The 17,189-nt window shown below is 44.2% G+C and overlaps 1 protein-coding gene across 3 annotated transcripts in view; it reads left to right on the top strand.

The window, feature by feature from the left end:
* The first annotated feature begins 320 nt into the window (after positions 1-320).
* LOC140481833 (SH3 domain-binding protein 4-like) overlaps positions 321-17,189 on the top strand; it is a 61,948-nt gene continuing 45,079 nt past the window's right edge. For 2 of the 3 annotated variants that reach the window (XM_072578361.1, XM_072578364.1), the window contains exon 1: positions 321-492. The gene's annotated coding sequence lies outside the window, so the exon portion shown is untranslated. Of the gene's footprint in view, positions 493-1,079; positions 1,165-17,189 lie in introns of those variants that run through there. The other variant, XM_072578362.1, reaches the window with a different exon arrangement.

The following is a 17,189-nucleotide window of genomic DNA, read 5'->3' on the forward strand; positions in this document are numbered from 1 at the left end:
CTGTTGGGCAATAAGGCCAGAAAGGGACAGCTGCTGGCTTTCACTTCTCAGAGGCTGTTGCTATTGTTAGGGCTGGTACGTTCGATACCAGTGTTTTGGAGAGAGGAAGGGAAGTTTTAGACAGAGGGAGTGGGAGCTGGGATGTGTCTGAAAAGCATTCTCTTTGCAAAGTAACTCAGCCCTGCTCTACTGTGCTGCCTTCACTACTGCAGGGAACCTGGAAGACCCATTTTCAAACCGGCCCCGGGGGAAGCGTGGGCGCGCCTCGGGGCCGCGCGCGACGCCTCTCCATTGTGTTGGTGGCGCCGGCAGCGCGCCTCGGGGCCGCGCACAGTGCTTGCTGGTTGTGTCGATCAGGCGGGAGGGAGCGCTGACAGTCTTCGGGGATACATTGTGACTGTTTTCAGTCTTAACATTGTATCCAGCTTCAGGGGGGGAATTGCAACAGGCTGCCGGGCAACTCCAACCCGAAAAATGGATCGGGAGCTCCAGGTGGGAGTTTCTATATTTCCCCCACCCCCCTCCCTGTACTTTGTGTGTGAGAAAACCGTGAAGGGAGAGAGAGATTGAGGCAACAGGGAGAGCGAAAGAGGAGCTGAAATGAAGAGGGGGAGGGACACCGAGTGGGTCGGAGACATGGAAGGTGAAAAGAGAGAGGGGAGGTGGTGAAGGGGCTGAGGAGGAGACCGAGTGGAGAGTCGGGGTGAGAATTGAAGATGGGGTGGGAACATGGGAAGGGAGGGTTGTTGGGGGGTTAGGGGCAGTGGAGAGTGGGAGCAGTGGTGAAGGGTGAGAGGGGGAGTGAGGGTGCAGACAGGTGCGTTAAAGACAGGGAGAAAAGTGCGGACGTGGGATGGGGTCAGTCGAATGGGGAGCGTAGTCTGAGGAGAGGAGTGAATGGTGGGGGGAGAGGGGGGTGAATGGTGGGGGGTGAGTTGCACTGGGGAGGGGGGTGAATGGGGGGGGAAATGTATGCACTGGGGAGAGGAACAGTTGGGAAGGGGGGATCCTCTCTCAGAAGAGTGAGAGGTGCATGGAGGATGAGAGGGAGTGGAATTGATGAGGGATTCAGAAGGGAGTGGGGTGAGGATCAATGTGGGAAGGGGGAAAGTGAGGGGATTCATTCTACGAAAAGCTGACCACTGATTATGTTGCCCTCAGATGGTGAGTCTGAATTTGCCACTGTTCCCACTTTGCTGAAAGCTGGCTAGGAATTTATGCTGCCTCCATTGTCGTAGTACAAGCTAAGGCAGATAGCACTGAGCTGTGACCGGTTCCTAGGCCTCATTTTAAACTTTGTACAAGTGAATGGACCTCTGACTGAACTATAATTCCACTGTTCTCCAGGATTTATTAGATGTTGAAAATAGGGTGCAGTATCCTTCATGCCCAGCACTCAAATATGTTCTTGAACCCTGCCACCCTTCCACACATTATGGTAATTAATATGTGCCCTTCAGTTTTATTTTTAGTACAGCTAATAATTCATTAAGTGTAGCAAATTTTTAACCAATGTTAATTTGGCTTATAAATGTAATGTGCATTTCCAGTGATGCATTTGGCTTGTCCTTGTTCCAATTGTGGAGAGTTACAGTTTTTGTGACTTTTTTTTCAAAATTCAAAATGAATTTATTTTTATCGTCCAATGGAGTTGGGTTTAAACATACTTTTCAGTTTGTTGCAATAAATCTCTCTCATGGTTAACAGATGCAGTTGGAATGTGTTGGCCACCCATACGGAAACAGATCTGTTCATGGTGCTGTCTGTGTTCCTTCATAGCGTGTAGCTGATACTCACAGAGTTTGACAAGAGGGTACACTATCCTGAAAAGAGAAAGCTACCTGGGGTCTTAATTTTCTAACCTACAAACTTAATTTAGCCTGTTTCTGTCAGAATGTACAGGCCAGCATTGCACTGCCACGCATTGCAATGCAATTTAAATCAGTTTTGATTCTTTGAGGTGGGAATTGCCTTGACCTTTTGTGATCACAAACACTGGAGTAGGTTGGAGTGGGGTGTTGAGAAAAAAGAAGATATCAGAGAAACAAAAACGGAAATTGCTGGAAAAGCTCAGCAGGTCGAGCAGCATCTATGGAGAGAAATCAGAGTTAACGTTTAGGACCGAGTGACCCTTCCTCAGAAAATATCAGCTGTTTGATGCCGCTGTGTTAGTGAGGTTGGACTTGCTGGATGTCACAGTTTGTCACTTTGCTCTTGCCTTGTGTTCTGTGCTTGTGATCAGAAGGAGAAAGTAGTGATTCCCAAAACTTCTAATGAACTCTGTGAGCTCAGGCTCTGAAATCTGTATCCTACTGAGTGGCTGGCAGCTACCTAAACATGGGATCGGCCCCTATTGGGACTGTGTCCAAGGAAAGCAGGGGGTATAGAATAGTAATTTTAGCATTACATACATCAATAGTCTGAGTGATATGAAAACAAAACATGCAGTTGTTGGGAAATCTGAGATAAAAGCAGAGTGTGTTGAAAATAGTGAGCAGGTCAAACCACAATAAGTGGAGTATTTTGGGTCAACGATGGCCCCTTATTTTGTTTTGAGTGATATAAGCAAGGTGCCACATTTCAATATTGTGACATCGGAATTGCAGCGTGCTGTGTGTGTAAAACTGCCTACTCTGAGCATTGCCACCTTTTCAGTTGTTAAAATGTTAATTGGAGCTGCAGTGGGTCACTCTGGTTTGGTTTCAAAAGCACAGTGAGGTATCATCCTGTAAATGTCATGTCTGAATATCCATTAGTGCTAGACCAGTCTTTCTAATGGCACCCGTTCATTCTCAAGTGATTGTAAATTTTCCAGCCAGTTTCGATTTGGATTCTGTTTAGTTTATAAATTTTTTTTTAAAAATTGGGGGAGGAGGGCAGCTTTTTATACAGAAAAAGAATGGTAATTAATAGTTGAGGCAGAGACAGGCTGACTTCAGTTTCACCACTCCTCTTTTCCTGCCATTACAGTCCCTATATTGAGGCATCTCTTGTTTTTTGCCGTGGGTTTTGAAGCAGCTGCTTTCAGGCTGTGGACAACATACATTTGTACTGGATCCTTACCAGCAAGTACATCAATGTCAATTTGCTTGTTCTCAACAAAGCTGTTTGGACGTGATTGTAGCCAAGAGAACATGACAATAATGCCAGAAGTACAGAAGGATAAAAGGCCATGAATAAGGTCACAAAGAATTGTAATACTACCTTGTGTCGATCAAATCCTACTGACTCCCCCACCATTTAATTTTATTCAATGTGCAAATAGGTGTTCAAGCAGGGAAATTTGATCTGCATTTGCCCTTTTTTCTGTATCTGTGTTCATGCAATGGATTTTATATTGGCATAATTCCAGAAAGCAAAGTGGTACAGTGCTACCAGAAGCTGGAAGTAGGAACAGAAGAAGGCCATTCAGCCTCTGCATCCTGTTTTGCTGACATTTAATAAGATCTTGACTGATCTGTGACCAAACTCGGTGTACATTTTGTCACACATATCTCAATATTCTGGGTTAACAAAAATCAGCTTGTCTCAGATTTCAAATTAACAATACAGGGAGGCAATGGTCTGGTGGTATTATGGCTAGACTGTTAATCCAGTGACCAAGGTAATATCCTGAGTTGAAATCCTGCCATGGTGGATGATGGAATTTGAATTCAATAAAAATCTGGAAATAAGAATCTAATGACGACCATTGAATCCATTGTGAATAGTCAGGAAAAAAATACCCATCTGGTTCGTGAATGTCCTTTAGGGAAGGAAATTGCTATCCTTATCTGGTCTAGCCTACATTTGACTCCAGACTCATCGCAATGTGGTTGACTTGCCTATCCCTAATTGCCCACAGGGCGGTCAATACATGTGGGTCTAGCCAGTGACACCCTTAAAAAAAAATTGTCAAGCACCATTTGTTATTTGGAAAGGGAGTTTGAAACTTATTACCGGCAGTAGCATATAGAAGTTTTTCTCCATTTGTTCCTGAATGATTTAGCTCCAATATTTAAACTATGCTTTTAGTTCAAAACCAGAGCTTCCAAAAGTGCTGGTGCCATAAAACTGAAATTTGGGTGTTAATTTTGAGGCAGCAATAGCTACTGTAGAGTTCTCTTCAACTTATAAGTGCTGTGCTCCCCCTCTATTTGGCCCCCACATTCATCTGCACCCCCCTTGTCCCACCCCTCCGAGCTGCATACCAGTGTCTCAGTCCTCATTGAGGTGGTCATGACGATTTTCAAGCATCAAAAGATGTCGCGGTGCGAATAAAGTTTGTGAAGCTCATTCCTAAAGCTGCCCAGCCTGTGAAAATATTTTCTGTCTGGCTGTCCTCAGTTTGCCTTAATGTCAAGTCATCCCATCACCTTCAAAATTCCAGAGTCTGCAATCTTGGTTTATGTGCAGTAGTCTCTCCTTGTAATTTAGCCCTTGGTGTCCAGATATTATTCTGATAAATGTACACTATCGTCCCTCCATGCCCTGAGATGCCCAGAAATAAACACTTTACTTACTGAGTGTGGTCTGATCATGGCTTTGTATTGTTGAAGCATGACTTAGTTTTCTTGTTTTAAAAGCCAGTATTCTAACCCTCATTCTTTTTCATAATTTTCAGTGCCTGCCAATGGCATTGTGATCATCTCTGTTCCTGGGCACCTTCCCTGCTGTGCTCCATCCCCACGTCTCCTAGACCTCACAATTTATTGGCAGTATTTAGGAACAACTTGTTTCTTTAATTTTGAAGTCTACAGTGAATTATTTCTTGTATGCGTGTTTTCCAAGTCTAGATTGCACTGGGTGTGTGCGTGGTGGCCACCAGGTGATAGAATCTGATTTTTCTGGAACTTCCTCACACAGTTGCCTGTGGGTCTGATGTGAGGATGGATTATTTATGCTAAAGAAAGATGCAAAATGGTGGCTGTCATGGCTGCTCCCTTACATGTGTGGTCATTGTTGTGTAGTTTTGTTGAAGACTAGCACAGCGGCAGTATTACAACATCTTTCCCAAATACGACCTCTCTTTTTTTTGTTACAGTCTAGTTTTGAAGGAACAACCCATCCCCATGAACATGGAGTGTTCAGTGCGGAATTTTTAAAATATCTCTAATTCTTGATTTCCACCACAAAGACGTTGTTGAAGGGTTGTTGGGTGGTTGGCTCTTCAAGATCCCTCACTTCACTGTCCAAACCTCACCTAGCTATTAAAGTAAGGGGGTCGGGGGGTAGTGTGGGGAAACGGGAGAAGTGCAGCCAAACCTAAATATGCAATTGTACAAGACAGAAAGGAAGGTCATTTGACTTCCTGTGCCTTTGTCACCTCAAAGAGAAAAGATATTTGATCAGCCCTACCAGCCTACTCTTTCCCTTGGAGTCATGCAAATTTTTTTGTTTGCTTTTCTGTATTAGTCCCCAGGCTAGGGTGAGGAGAGTCAGCGTTGTTGCCATGACACCACTTGGAAGGTGTGGATGTCTGGTGAAGACAAGTTCTGTCTCAGTTGTGGTCCTCTGTGGAATAGCACCTCCTGATGCTTTGCACAGTCAGCATGAGTCAGCGCCTTTTGGATGAAAGGTGGTAGGGACAGTGGGGTTTGTTGCTGTTTTTAGTAATGTGCACCCATGTCAATATATTTCTGTTCCACTGAGCACTGCTGCCATGTAACAGTATTGAGAACCCAGCCCTTGCAAAGCTGCAGCTACTGACAGTAAACTTGCTATTCACTGGATAGTGAACTGCAGTGGGAAACTGTGTGTTGTTTTATCTTTTTCTTCTTGACTGTTATCCTTACCAGTGCTCAGCTAGACCTGGAAGGATCTAGAAAGCACAGTAAACTTTATTCGTTTAAGGTTGGGTTCAACTCAGCGTATTTAAGTAGGGTAGGAAGAAACACAATCCTGTGTGCAAGCATGCCTGCTTTCATAAGGATTTTAGCAGCCCCAAATAGAATATGTGGCTCCTGCGTTAAAAGTGCATGTTTTTTTCCCTTTTTTTTTGCTAATTGGGAGTGTGATTCCATTATCGATGTCAGTGATTAAGTGCTATAGATTGACCCAGGAAAATTAGCTTGGCTGGAGCAGAGGACTGTAGCTGAGAACATTTGCCTACAGGCAAAGGACATCAACATGTTGTAAGCATTTGACTTTTTGGCTTTGGAACTACCCAAATCCTATCAATTATGGTCAGAAAACTGTAAGCTGCTCCTATTGTATTATACCCTTTGGCTAAGTTAATTTGGAAAACAACAGAAATATTTCTCAGATATGAGAGCCAATGATGGGTTTCTTAACAGAGGATTCTGTGAACTGAATCCTGTTTCTTTCTGCTGATTTCTGACGCTTCAGTCTTTCTGGAAAAAGATTGGAATGTGAAATGCCTAAGTTGTGGGGTGCTGTTGAACTCAAAACAACTTGGTAAATGATTAATGCCTCAAACTCATGATTTGTTGGAGAAGACACTGCTGCCAGAGTGCTGTTATGAGTTTGTTTTTTTTCAGACTATGCTATTTGATTCCAGAAATTCGAGGTAGCTAACTAGGTTGCCTCAATTGGTTTCTGCTCAATAAAAAACAGGGCTTGGTGGGAATCCAATCACCATGTATTCCATGCTGACTTCTGGGATGTGTGGATATCGGTCAGAGGACATGTTCCATCTCAGCCGTGAAACTTCGAAAGCAGAGCTTAATCACTGGAGTCAGTACAAGTCATAGATGTACAGCATGGAAACAGACCCTTCGCTCCAACCTGTTCATGCCGACCAGGTATCCCACCACCAGCCAGCACCCAGCCCATATCCTTCCAAACCCTTCCTATTCATATACGCATCCAAATGCCTTTTAAATGTTGCAATTGTACCGCCCTCCACCACTTCCTTTGGCAGCTCATTCCATACACGGACCACCGCCTAAGAATCAGCAGTTCTGAGACAAAAACCTTGGAGCAGGGGAGGGGAAGTGATTTTACTTTTTTTTTTGAATCATGACACCTTGGTTTGTTGTACACTTTGCTGAGCCCAGATATGGAAACCGATGCTGCTGAAGCTGGGATACACTGATGCAGTTCCCAGATGAAGGTGTGAACCTGGTCTCTTGGAGGAACAAATTAAATGAGTAGCTTGTTATCTGCTGCCCCCACGACTACTGGGGCACAGCACGTGCTGCTCATGCAGTTGAAGAGTCTGTGACACTACAGCTAGCGGTGCAGTAGGTTAGGCTAGATTAGATTCCCTACAGTGTGGAAACAGGCCCTTCAGCCCAACAAGTCCACACTGACCCTCCGAAGAGAAACCCACCCCCCTATTTTTACCTCTGACTAATGCACCTAACACTATGAGCAATTTAGCGTGGCCAATTCACCTGACCTGCACATTTTTTTTAGATTAGATTAGATTACTTACAGTGTGGAAACAGGCCCTTCGGCCCAACAAGTCCATACCGCCCCGCCGAAGCGCAACCCACCCATACCCCTACATCTACCCCTTACCTAACGCTACGGACAATTTAGCATGGCCAATTCACCTGACCTGCACATCTTTGGACTGTGGGAGGAAACCGAAGCACCCGGAGGAAACCCACGCAGACACGGGGAGAATGTGCAAACTCCACACAGAGAGTCGCCTGAGGCGGGAATTGAACCCGGGTCTCTGGCGCTGTGAGGCAGCCGTGCTAACCACTGAGCCACCGTGCCGCCCATCTTTGGTCTGTGGGAGAAAACCGGAGCACGCGGAGGAAACCCACGCAGACATGGGAAGAATGTTCAAACAAACAGTTGCCCAAGATGGGAATTGAAGCCAGGTCTCTGGTGCTGTGAGGCAGCAGTGCTAACCACTGAGCTAACATGTCACCCCTACTGAGAATACAGCTGAGGAAAGGATTTCTATTCAGTTGTTTGCATGAGAAAAGGAGACAGAGGTTGGAAGTGGGACAGCAGACAGGGCAGTTGCAGGACCACCGCGTCACATGCTCAGGGAGGCAACAAGTATGAACCTGTCATTGATGTCAGCAATTGCACACATGCCCGTGTCATTGGAGTGGGTGCTGAATTGCAGGCGCATGTCAATAAGGTTAACACCACAGACCTCCTGGAGCAGGATAGTGGCATGCAATACATTGTTGTAGCAAATACCCTTCAAGAGAACGGGACTGCTCAATGTCAGGAACAAATGCAATGTGTAACAGCTGGTAATCTGCCTCGAAGGAAGAATCAAACCTCTCCAGATAATGTAAAAACAGATGAATTTTGTTCCTGTATCTTGCTGTTGAAAGAACCCATTGACTGACCATGGGTTTGAGTTTACTGCTGGCATGTTGTCAATGTGCAAGTAAATACAAGTGACTTGTTCTGAAGGAGATAGATGTGAGCCAGCAGTGTCTTTTGGTTCCTAAGGCAACTGTTGCAAGAATTAAACATTAGATTTCAGTTTCTAAAAACCTTTCCTTCTTGTACTTTGTATTACTATATTACAATGTGACCACACGATTGAAATGGCACTTAGCTGCATGCAGCTTCCATCCCTCATAGCTTTCTCCTCTGCATCACAACTGCATGGGTTGTCAAGGAGTTCTTGACCATGAGAAAGAATGCACAGAAGGAACAGAAATGGATAAGTAAAGTCTTTCTTTCAGAAATTACTGGTGGGTTATGCGCATTGTAGGAAAGACATGGCATCACTTTGGTTAGATGCTTTCCACTATGTTGTGTCCCGGCCAATACTTGTCTTTCATACAAATCATAAGAGCCTAAACAGTCAGGGCTGTTCAGTCATATGGTCCTCTTGAACCTGCTGTACCTTTCAGTAAGATTATCTTCTGCCTTAACTTCACCTTTCTGCACTGTCCCATATCCCTTGGTTCCCTTAGTACCCACAAATTTTTGATCTCCATCACAGTGTACTCGATGACTGAGCATCTACTGCTTTCAGGTAGACAGTTTTGAATAGTTACAACTCTTTGAAGAAATTTCCTCTCATCTCAGTCTTAAATTGCATGCTGCTTATTCTGAGACTGACCTCATTTCTATCTACTATGTCTTACCGCTTAAGAATATGTTTTAAGAACTCTTCTCATTCCTCCAAATCCCTGGGAATTGAGTCCTGTCAGTTTTGCACAAAACAACCCTGTTTTACCAGGAACCAGTCTTGTAAATCTTTGCTTCACTGTCCCTCTGACAAGGATTCTTACTTCAAGAACTCCATTACACCAGGCATGGCCAGATGTAATGTGCACAATTATAGTAAGGTTTCTTTACTCTTTGATCACTTTGTACTTGCTAGAAGGATCTGTCTGTGATTGTACCATTGCATGAAATCAGGGAGGAGTCCTGCAGTAAGTTGTACTGTTATGATGAAATGACCACTCAAATGGGGAGTCTCTAAAGTGACAAAAGAAACTCCAGTGTTTTATTTTCAAGCTCCATGTCCTGCTTGGCCAACAACTGTTTCAATCTGAGCCAGCACATTTATCAGCTGAAAGTTGGAAGATTTGTTTCAGTACAGTGTTGGCTCTCCCATAACCTAATCAAATCTATGGAAGTAATGTTAAAAGCAAATAACTGCGAATGCTCGAATCTGAAACCAAAATCTCAGCAGGTCTGGCAGCATCTATAAGGAGAGAAAAGAGCTGAAGTTTCGAGTATAACTGACTCTTTGTCAAAGCTAAAAAAAAGGGAGAAATAGGGAAGTATTTATACTAGGCTGAGATGTTATGTAATGTTGAAAAATGTGGTGCTGGAAAAACACAGCAGGCCAGGCAGCATCCATGGAGCAGGAGAATCAGGAAGAAGGGCTTATGCTCGAAACGTCGATTCTCCTGCTCCTCGGATGCTGCCTGGCCTGCTGTGTTTTTCCAGCACCACATTTTTCAACTCTGGTCTCCAGCATCTGCAGCCCTCACTTTCTCCATGTTATGTAATGTTACCCATTACATGTCCAAGCTGACTAGTGAATGATCAATTTGATCTCTTGCCTCCGGTTACTTCACCTCACCAAAGTTTTCAGGTGTTTTTTTTTGCTGTTGAATATCAAATGACACCATTCCTTGAGAAGTTAGATTTGTGGCCTGTATAATTTGAAATTGATTTATGGGGATCTGGAACTCAATGTCTGTTAGAGGCAGACAATATTCTGTATATTTAATAAGCACGTGGATATGCACTTAAGTGTTGTAAACTGTAGGGTTAGCAACCAAGAACTGGAAACTGGGATTAGGTTGGATGGTTACTTGTCTGCTGGTACAGTCATGAGGGGCTGAATGGCCCCTCTCTGTTCTGTACATTTCTATGATTACTTCAAAATGTTGTATTCCACTAGAGTCATTGAATCATAAAGATGTACAGCATGGAAACAGACCCTTCAGTCCAATTCATCCATGCCGGCCAGATATCCTGAATGCATCTAGTCCCATTTGCCAGCATTTGGCCCATATTCCTCTAAACTCTTCCTATTCATATCCCCATCCAGATGCCTTTTAAATGTTGTAATTGTACCAGCCTCCACCGCTTCCTCTGGCAGCTCATTCCATACACGGACCACCCTCTGCGTGAAAAAGTTGCCCCTTAGGTCCCTTTCTAAATCTTTTCTCTCTCGCCCTAAACCTATGCCTTCTAGTTCCGGACTCACCAAACTTAGGGAAAAGATCGTATCTATTTATCCTATCCTCGCCCCTTACGATTTTATAAACTTCTATAAGGTCACCCTCAACCTCTGATGCTCCAGAGAAAACAGCCCCAGCCTATTCAGCCTCTCCCTCTTTGAAAACTGAAAAAAAAGTACTAGAAGACGTAAGAGAAATGTTTTTCAAAGAAGATTTAAAAGTGCAAAGTTGTGCAAAGCATAAGACATATAGTAAAATAAACAGTGCTTTGATGCTTGAAAGACTAGTCTGACATGGGTACAGTTTCAGTGAGCACTATTTGGCATGGAATTAAATGTATTCAACGACCAAAGAAATTGTGTTTCAACCCAACGTTGTGTTTGTAAATGTCTCTGCCCGTGTTTATGAATTATATCATCACCCGAATTAGTTTATGCATTCAAGAAACTGAGGAATTGAAATTGCATTGAAAGACTGAGTAAAACTCATTTAGCCATTACTTTTTTTCTCTCTGAACATATGAATGCAAGGTTGCTGAAATGTTATTTTCTTGCATTGTACATCAGGCTACAGCAGAATCATACAGCTGTGTTTGTTTACACTATATTGTCTCGGAATTGTTTCAGATGTGAAGTCTGCTCTTGAGGTTTGATTTGGTTTGTCCTGGATTGGTTTTCTGTCAGTGTTGAATATGTTTATACTGGTGATACAAGGTCAGGTGAAAGATCTGTCACACCCTTCAATTATCAGTGTAAACAGGGAATATTTTGACTTTAGAAAGGGATTTTATGTTATGGTAATTCATTAGACTAATTCAAGTAATTACAATGGCCAGTTGTGGGGTGAACAGAATTTCTTTTTCTCATAGTGCATGTCCTAGTTCGTCATTTTAATTTGGTTGTAGATAGTTGGACTGTTGGTGCTACGTATTATTTCTGTCTCCCACAGCATTACAGTATGCAACACCCCTACTTTAATTCACCTTCAGGTTTCTCCACGTTTAAGAATTCTTCCCACCCTGTGTCATGAGTTTCATGCCCATGTTTCTAATCTCTGCATTCGTCCCACTGCTCTAGTCCCCTCTTGAAACACAGACTCATTACCATCCCAATCTCATCCTATGTTGTGTGTAGGTGTTGCATCAGTTGTATGACACTTGGAACTTTTACTATAAATTCTGTGTCTTACATTCCTGCCCGTGACGAAGGAGCAGAGCCTCAAAAGTATGTACTTCAAAATAAACCTGCTGGACTCTAACCTGGTATTGGGGAGAAAGTGAGGACTGCAGATGCTAGAGATCAGAGCTGAAAATGTGTTGCTGGAAAAGTGCAGCAGGTCAGGCAGCATCCAAGGAGCAGGAGAATCGACATTTAGGGCATAAGCCCTTCTTCAGGATTCCTGCTCCTTGGATGCTGCCTGACCTGCTGCGCTTTTCCAGCAACACATTTTCAGCTCTAACCTGGTATTGGGTGAGTTTTAATTTTATCCTACATTGTTCGTTCTCACCTTTCTTATTAAACTACTGCTCATCCTCAGTAATTACAATCACCCAATTGTTTTAAGTTGCCCCCTCTGTTCTGAATCAGCAGTTACCTTGTCCTTTCAGAGAAATTCTCCTGAACGTACTCACATCCATGTCATTTATTGTGGCCTTTAACTTGTGCTGTCAGTCAGAAGGCTATCCCTGGCACGGTGGCTCAGTGGTTAGCACTGCTGCCTCACAGCACCAAGGTTCTAGGTTTGATTCTAGCCTCGGACAACTGTCTGTGTGGAGTTTGCGCATTCTCCCCGTGTCTGCGTGGGTTTCCTCCCACAGTCTAAAGATGTGCAGGTCAGGTGAATTGGCCATGCTAAATTGCCCGTAGTGTTCGGTGCTATCGTCAGAGGGAAATGTGTCTGGGTGGGTTACTCTTCAGAGGGTCGGTGTGGGCCGAAGGGCCTGTTTCCACACTGTAGTGAATCTAATCATGTCCTTTATCTCTCATTACTTTCCAATCCTCCTTAGTCCAACTTGGGAGTAAAATCACTTGGAGCTGCATTTTCAAAGTTCCAAATCCTAGCTGCTTGACTGCATTTGCAAGGAAGCCCTGGGATGGATACTTTCATGTTAAGATTGAGACAGTGTTCTGTTGTCTCTACACCTCCACCTCTCTTTACCATTGAACTCTTCCCAGGAAACTAAGCTTGCCTTAAGCTCCCAATGGGTAAAAACAATGACTGCAGATGCTGAAAATCAAATACTGGATTAGTGGTGCTGGAAGAGCACAGCAGTTCAGGCAGCATCCAACGAGCAGCGAAATCAACGTTTCGGGCAAAAGCCCTTCATCAGCCTTAAGCTCCCACTGACCTAACACTGAGCCTGTCTTCCTGTTGTTTCTCTGCTATCCATCCATCTCAAGCTTTCCCAAATTTGGGAGAGCTGTCTCACAGGCTAGTCAAGCAACAGCCTGACAGTTGTACTCATGGATTCATACATTACAATGTCCTAGACATCACTTAAGCTCAAAACATCGACACTCTTGCTCCTCGGATGTTGCCTGACCTGCTGTGCTTTTCCAGGACCGTGCTTTTCCAGGACCACACTTTTCATCATCACCATAAGTATCCCTCTATATATGTACCCGTCCCACCGGTAGGACCGAGCTGGTGCACAGTGGTATATCATCGGGAAGGAGTTGCCATGGAGGAGCTCAACATTTACTTTGGTTCTCATGAAGTCTTAAGACTTCAGATTAAACATAGGCAAAGGTACCTCCTTTGATTACCACATATTGTCTTCCCTTGGTGGATGAATCAGTCCTTCATTCGAAGAAGACCTGGAGGAAGCACCGAGGGTGGCAAGGGTGCAAAATGTACAGATTGAACAGATCGGGTCTGAAAGGGCATAGCTAACGGACTGGGTCTGCAGCAGGTGGTGAGGGAAAAACATTGTTGACCTCAACCTTACCAATCTGTGGCTGCAGATATAACCTTCCATGACAGTTTCTGTAAGAATGACCACTGTAGGCAAAGTCCCACCTTTGCATTGAGAATGCCCTCCATTGTGTTGTGTGACACTATCACTGTGCTAAATTGGACAGACTTCGAACACATCTAGCAACTCAACACTGGGCATAAGACTTCATGAGGTGCTGTGGGTCAGCAGCAGCAGCATAATTATATTATAGTGCAGTCCGCAACCTCATGTCCCAGTGTATCTCCCATTCAGCCATTACCATCAAGCCAGGGATCAACCCTGGTTCAATGGAGAGTGCATGAAGGCATGCCAGGAGCAGCACCAGGCATACCTGAAGATGAAGTGTCGACCTAGTGAAGCCACCAAACAGGGCTACTTCATGCCAAACAGCATAAGCAGCAAGTGAAAGACAGCTAAGTGATCTCTCAACCAACACATCAGATTTAAGCTCTGCAGTCCTGCCACATCTGACCGTGAGTGGTTGTGGAACCTTAAACAATACTTTGGAGGTCGAATCTCCATGAATATCCCCATTCTCACTAATAGATGAACCCAAAGCACCAATGCGAAAGACAAAGCTGAAGCATTCGTGGAAATCTTCAGCCATAAGTGCCGTATAGATGATCCACCTTGCCCTGTTCCAGTGGTCCAATATCAGTCTTCGGCCAATTCAGTTCACTCCACGTGGTATCAAGAAATGGTTGGAGGTACTGGATACTGCAAAGATTATGGACCCTGACATTCCACTAATAGTACTAAATGCTGACCTTATCGAGGTTTATAAAATCATGAGGGGCATGGTTAGGATAAATAGACAACGTCTCTTTCCTGGGGTGGGAGAGTCGCAACACTAATATCTTTCTGACAATGTAGAAAATTGCCAAATACCACCATATCAGTCTATTCTCAATCACCAACAATGTTGTCAAGCAGCACCTGCTCAGCAATAACCTGCTAAGTGGTGGCTAGTCCCTACCAGGAACCCTCCGCGTCTAATACAGCCTTGGTTCAAACAAAGACAAAAGAGCTGAATTCTAGTGTTGAGGTGAGAGTGGCAGCCCTTGACATCAAGGCTGCATTCGATTGTGGCATCAAGGACCCCTAGGAAAACTGGAATCAATGGGGATCAGCAGGTAAACTCTGTACTAGGTGTAGTCATACATGGCACATTTGCTGTGGCTGTTGGAGGTCAGTCATTTCGGCTCCAGGACATCTCTGTAGGAGTTCCACAGGTTAGTGCCCTCGGCCCAACCTTCTTCAGTTGCTTCATCATAAGCTCAGAAATGGCGATGTTAGCCGATTGTGCAATGTGCAGCACCATTCACCACGACTCAGATACTGAGGAGAGATACAACAAGTTCTGGGCTTGCCTGACAAGTGGCAAGCAACATTTGTGCCCCACAAATGCAAGACAGTGACCATCACTAAGAGGCAATCTAACCACTGCCCCTTGACATTCAATGGTATTAGCATCATTGAATCCCCCATTATCAACATCCTGGGGGTTACAATTGACCAGAAACTCAACTGGCCTCACCACATAAACATAGTGGCTATAAGAGCAGGTCAAAAGCTAGGAATACTGCAGCAATTAACTCAGCACCTGACTCCCCACAGCCTGTCCATTATCTACAAGGCAGAAGTCAGGAGTATGTTGAAATACTCCCCACCTGCCTGGTTGAGTGCAGCTCCAAAAACATTCAAGAAGCTTGATACCATGCAGGAGAATGCAGGCTGCTTGATTGGCATCATACCTACAACCATCCATTCCCTGTACCACCAACACTCAATATCAGCAGTGCATACCAACTCCAAGATGTGCTGCAGAAAATCACCAAAGATTTTTAGCCAGCCCATCTCCCATGACTGCTTAACAAAAGATTGCATTCACACTTACAATGTTCTTTTCGTCATCATCCTCCTTAGATTTTCATAACCTTCTTTTCATCTAGCCCTGACTTTTGTTCCATTGTTCGCTAACTTTCAAAGGTTCCTGGTCACTCAATGTCTCCAAGATAAAGTTGGCAAATTTGGGTTAAATCTCCTTATGGTTGCATTCTTCATAGCCTTCAAATTCTAAGATTTTAATTATGGAATCAGAGCTGTACAGAGTTGAGAGAATGGTGCTGGAAATGCACAGCTGATCAGGCAGCATCCAAGGAGCAGGTGAATCGATGTTTCGAGCATAAACCATTCATCAGGAAGGGTCCTCCTGCTCCTCAGGTGCTGCCTGACCTGCTGTGCTTTTCCAGCATCACACTCTCAACTCTGATCTGCAGTCCTCACTTTCTCCATAGAGCTGTATAACATGGAAACAGATCCTTCAGTCCAACTCATCCATGCCGACCAGATACCCAAAATTAACCCAATCCCATTTGCCAGCATTTGGCCCATATTCTTCTAAACCCTTCCTATTCATGTACCCATCCAGATGTCTTTTAAATGCTATAATTGTACCAGCCTCCAGTTGCCACTTAGGTCCCTTTTTAAATCTTTCCCTCTCAGTTTAAATCTGTTTCTTCTAGTTTTGGACTCCCCTACCCTGGGAAAAGACCTTGTCTGTCTATCTACTATCCTATCCGTGCCCCTCATGATTTTATAAACTTCTAAAAGGTCACCCCTCAGCCTCCGATGCTCCACGGAAAATAGCCCCAGCCTGTTCAGCCTCTCCCTATAGCTCAGATCCTCCAACCCTGGCAATATCCTTGTAAATCTTTTCTGAACCCTTTCAAGTTTCACAACATCTTTCCGATAGTAGGGAGGCCCAAAATGAACACTGTATTCCAAAAGTAGTCTAACAAATGTCCTGTACAACCACAACATGACCTCCTAACTCCTGTACTCGTTACTCTGACCATTAAAGGAAAGCATACCAAACACCGCCTTCCCTATTCTATCTACCTGCGACCCCACTTTCAAGGAGCTATGAACGTGCATTCTTTGATCAGCAACACCTCATGAGGAACTTAGCATTAAGTGTATAAGTCCTGCTAAGATTTGCTTTCCCAAAATGCAGCACCTCGAATTTATCTAAATTAAACTCCATCTGTCACTCCTCAGCTCACTGGTCTGATCAAGATCCTGTTGTAATCTGAGGTAACCTTCTTCGCTGTCCACTACACCTCTAATTTTGGTGTCATCTGCAAACTTACTAACTATACCTCTTATGTCCATATCCAAATCATTTACCTAAATACTGAAAAGTAGAGGACCCAGCACCGATCCTTATGGCATTCCACTGGTCACAGGCCTCTAGTCTGAAAAACAACCCTCCACCACCACTCTCTGTCACCTACCTTTGAGCCAGTTCTGTATCCAAATGGCTAGTTCTCCCTATATTTCATGAAATCTAACCTTGCTAACCAGTCTCCAATGAGGAACCTTGTCAAATGCCTTACTGAAGTCCATACTGATCACGTTCACCACTCTGCCCTCATCAATCCTCTGTTACTTTTTCAAAAAACTCGATCAAGTTTGTGAGACGTGATTTCCCATGTACAAAGCCATGTTGACTATCCCGAATCAGTCCTTGCCTTTCCAAATACATATACATCCTGTCCCTCAGGATTCCCTTCAACAACTTGCCCACCACTGACGTCAGACTCACTGGTCTATAGTTCCCTGGCTTGTCTTTACCACCCTTCTTAAACAGTGGCACACGT

The sequence above is a fragment of the Chiloscyllium punctatum genome, chromosome 10 (genome assembly GCF_047496795.1).
Source record: "Chiloscyllium punctatum isolate Juve2018m chromosome 10, sChiPun1.3, whole genome shotgun sequence".
Taxonomy (NCBI): domain Eukaryota; kingdom Metazoa; phylum Chordata; class Chondrichthyes; order Orectolobiformes; family Hemiscylliidae; genus Chiloscyllium; species Chiloscyllium punctatum.